Source organism: Mustela putorius, unplaced genomic scaffold, assembly GCF_011764305.1.
Source record: "Mustela putorius furo isolate JIRA1106 unplaced genomic scaffold, ASM1176430v1.1 tig00000145_pilon_pilon_pilon, whole genome shotgun sequence".
NCBI lineage: Eukaryota > Metazoa > Chordata > Mammalia > Carnivora > Mustelidae > Mustela > Mustela putorius.
In genome coordinates, this window is record NW_025421294.1 from 2,124,075 (window position 1) to 2,128,616 (window position 4,542).

Sequence of the window (4,542 nt, forward strand, 5' to 3'; positions counted from 1 at the left end):
CATCTGGCTCTCTGCTCAGCAGGGAGCCTGCTTCCTCCTCTCTCTCTGCCTGCCTCTCTGCTTACTTGTGATCTCTGTCTGTCAAGTAAATAAATTAAAAAAAAAAAAAAGTTGCCCTCATCTTATTTTATCTTCCCATAAAAGACCAAATAGAAGGAGGTCCCTGTTTTACTTCATAGGTGGCTTTGTTATCGTTAATGAGAATTTTTAGCATGCTCTTATTCTCTAATTCCTTTCTCTTTAAAAATATCTCTTTCTGGGGTGCCTAGGTGGCTCAGTGGGTTAAGCCTCTGCTTTCGGCTCAGGTCATAGTCTCGGGGTCCTGGGATCGAGCCCCACATCAGACTCTCTGTTTAGCGGGGAGCCCTCTTCCCCAACCCCCCTTCCTGCCTTTCTGCCTACTTATGATCTCTGTCTGTTGAATAAATAAATAAAATCTTAAAAAAAAAACCTCTTCCTGTATAAAAGACATAAAATTTTAAAGGAAAAATAGGAAAATACCAAAAAGTAGAAAGCAAAAAATTAGACAGTGACTATAATCCTAAAATAACAAAAATTAATATTTTAATCATTTCCTTTAAGGTCTCTTCCCCCTGTACAAATTTGTAATCTGTTTCTCCCTTTTCCAACACCTAGGCATAAAAAAACCTCTAAATTTTCTTAAAAAAAAAACAAAAACAAAAAACCAAAAGCAAAAACCCTTTTTGAGGATTGTAAAAGTAAGACTGGTTCAATGTAGAAGATTTGTGACACAACGTTTGATTCCACAATGGAATGATAATCACCATCAATGTTGTATTTTCTTCTAAAAATATATATGAATTAACGTAAAGTGATTCTACTTATGTTATTTTACATCCTTTCTTTTCACTTAACATATTATGAGTGCTTTTTCATATTACTAATCTTAAAAGTACAATTTAAATAATAACATAATATTGTATAGCATGGATTGTTCCATTGTATATTTAGATGTCTACTTTTTCACCATTATGGAGAATTCTGTGGCATGCATATTTCTCCACATTCTTATTATTTTCTTAGGGTGGATGCTTGGAAGTAGGGTTATTAAGTCAAAGGTAACACTTATTCTGAAGGGCTTTGAAAGATATGTTGCCAAACTGCTTTCCAGAAGTGTATCAATTTATACTCCTATCACAGTGAATGAGGTAATTTTCTCTTCTTAAATCCCCCCTTCTTATCTTGGTCTCAACTTCCTGGTAGTTTCTCTCAGGTATCCACTTCCTTTATTAATGTGAGGACGTCATGAGTTTGTTTTGAGGGAGATGGTTTTCAGTGAGAAGAGATGTAGCTTTACTTACCATGTTTAGCATCACCTCCAGCAATTGCCTCTGATATCTGTGTAATTCAGTTTCTCATCCCTGAATTTAGAAGCTACCCAGAAGCACCTCAGTTTTCCTTTGCATCTATAGAACAGAGAGACTTGAATACACCCGTGTCTGGCATGCTTTATCCATAGGAGGCTTTTCAGCTTTTGTTACTTTTAATTTTTTTATGCTTTCTTAGAAGAAATCTTTTTCTATCTTATGCTTCACAGATAGCCTCTGGCTACTTTGTTCCAGCAACTGACTTCTTTAGAGATTTGTTCTGACACAGAATTTAAAGAGACAGTATCTTTTCTAACACAGTAGATAATTGAACACAAAATTGACTTCATTATGGTCATAGTTGCGACATGCCTGGCTGGGCTTAAAGGTTTAGTCTCTGACTACAGGGTAGAATTTTCTCCTGTGAGAAACTAGCTCATGTATTGCCCAAGTTTTGGCTTCATTTCTAACCAACAGAAAACCCTAGCTTTTCCTGGAAAAAACAGTCATGGTTTTCTATGAGATTTGGTTCTATACCTGGGCTTTCCAGACTTGGGTTAGTGAATCATGGTAGGGTGGCAGTGGAAACTCTTGTGAGCAGGAGGCAGATGTCAGTGCAACAGTCTAGTTCAACCTCCACTGAAGTCTCATGCCCACCAAGAGAGTCACTTGGGCTTTTCCGTGGTATCTTGGCTACATAGCCAGAGCTCTTGATTCCAGACCCAGCTTCTCTGTGATGTCAGAGTTTTTCGGTTTTTTTTTCCATAGACTTTCCTGTGCTTCCACGAGACATAGGGAAAAGCAGTTTGTTGGAGATTTTTATCTCAAGTTGCTATTTGTCTGGTACCTGAAGCAGAGAAAGCATTGCACTGCATTATAATTAGCTGAGTAACACTTCAGTTCTTTATAACTAGGGCTACAGAGCTCGTTTTGGGAGCAAGAGTCACTTTGCCCATGAATTTGGTGATGGATCTCAGAAGTGGTGAGATGCTCAGAAAGGATCATGGTGGGGGCACATTTTGGTCCATCCTACTTACTCTGATAGAGCAGTGGACCTACCCACTCTTATATTCCATGGGATGGGCTCTTAACCCTGTTTGTTTTCTTGTGAGCACCTGACTCACACAGCTGGTCTCAGATGCACATCCATGTTGCTTATAAGAATATGTGGTTTGGAGATTTAATTAATTCTGTAAAACACCTATCTCCTCCTCTTTGCACCATGGCTTTCTATGAATTAAGAATGTTAGAAGACCTTGCACCTGTGACAAGACTGTAATGTCATCTGGGAAAAATCTGCAGAGCTGGAGGAGAAGAAGGTAAAAGGGAACTTCTTTCTTTTGCCCCCAAACAAGGGTAGATTTGGACCTAATATTTGCTAGGGAAGAGGTAGGGGAGAAGGTTTAGGGCAAGAAGCCATAAGCCTTGAGTCAGGCCCCTTAGTGAGGGCCCTCTAGTTCTATTTTTGAGTCTACTCTGCATAAGTCCATATAGGCAAAGCAGCAGGAAGAGTAAAAAAGGGCCCAGAGAATCCCAGCAGTGTGCATAGCTGGCAGGGAATATTTGCTTTCAAGATCGAAACAATTATTATTTTCAATTTCTCTCCCCCCCTACTTTTTTCAAATTAATCAGGACAAAACTTACTTCAAAATCACCTGAATAAACACCAGTGGTAAGGCCTTTGGTGAAACAAGCCTGTGGGTAGCTGGATTGTAATTAGAAACAAAATGACTCTAGCAGGAGGGAAAAGAAGAAAAAGTCAAAATTTGGAATGTGGCAAAGTTTGGATCAGAGTATAATGCTCTGGTGGATATCAGATTGGATAATACAGAAAAGAGGACAGAGGGAAAGAAAGAGAATGCTTTAAAATAAATTAATTACAGCCACACACAGATCCTTCAGCAAAATTGGAAGCAGCCTAGACCAAGAGAGCATAACACAGCTCTAAATTAATAGACTATATTCCACTTAATGGCCATGCAAGCCGGGGAAGCAATACAATGGTGAGTCATTTAAAAAGAAGTATTTTTTTTTGAAACAAAGAGAGGAGAACAAAAGAAAGACTAATATGAAGATAAAACTTTAAATATGTGGATCCAAGGTCCAGAAGAGACTAGAAGCATTCGAAAGCAGGACAAAATGAATAGCAAGAAATGAAAAGATTGCACTTAACAAAGAAGTGGGTTTTGGTTTGTTCTATTTTAGCTTCACAAAGGAACGTAAAAGACAAATGCTAGGAAAATACATGATTCTATGGAAGAAAAAAGGTGAAAACCAACATGACCCAAATGAAAATAAATGAAGGTAAAGATCATTTCTTAAACAATACCTTCATAGTACAGTTGGGAGGGGAAGTGGAAAGAGACAGAAAACTGATAATTATTTGGAACACTGAAAAAAAATAAAATAAAAAAAGAAAAAGAAAACTGGTAATTATTGCGAAGAGATTTAAAACATGTATTGAGGCAATGATTATTTTTAAATTTGCAAATAATCTCGTGAATATATTTTTGTTATAATTTTAGTGTTACAGTCAAAGGAAAGGTCTCTTGTTAGCTCCACCCAATCTCACTTTTCTTCCCGCAGTTTACTAGAAAATGTTGAGAGAAATAACAAATCTAAGTCATCATGATTTTCTCAATAAGAAAAATGTATGCTAGCTACTCCTTGCTACTCTTATTATGCTCACTTTTGATCATCAGACAACTTTGCTTGAAGTATAAAATTTCTAGTATTTCTATTTCCCTTTTGATTTTTGTGGTGCTAAAATGTTCTTGAAATTAAAATGTTCCACCCCCTCCCACTCTTCAAATCCCCATCTGTTCTTTTCTGAGCATAAGACCCACACAGCTGGTCTCAGAAATGGTCACATCCATGTTGATTTAAGAATATGTTCAAATAAGCAATTTGCAGTTCAGGGATTTAATTCTACAAAACACCTAAAAAGTGCCAGGTAATATTTCTAGGAGCTGGAGGGACAAAGATAAATAAGACAGGGTCCCAGGCTTTAAGAAAATCTTGGCTTAGCATTAGAGAAAACTCATAATATTTTAATCTAGCAGAAGCTGGAATTGAAAGGGTTAATGTCTAGGTTCCAGAGTCATCCAGATCTGAGTTTGAATCCCAGCTCTGCTACCTATTGTCTGTGTGGCTTTTAGAAATTGATTTAGAAATTAATGCTTAAGGTTTTTGTTATGCTTTGCCTTTTCATACC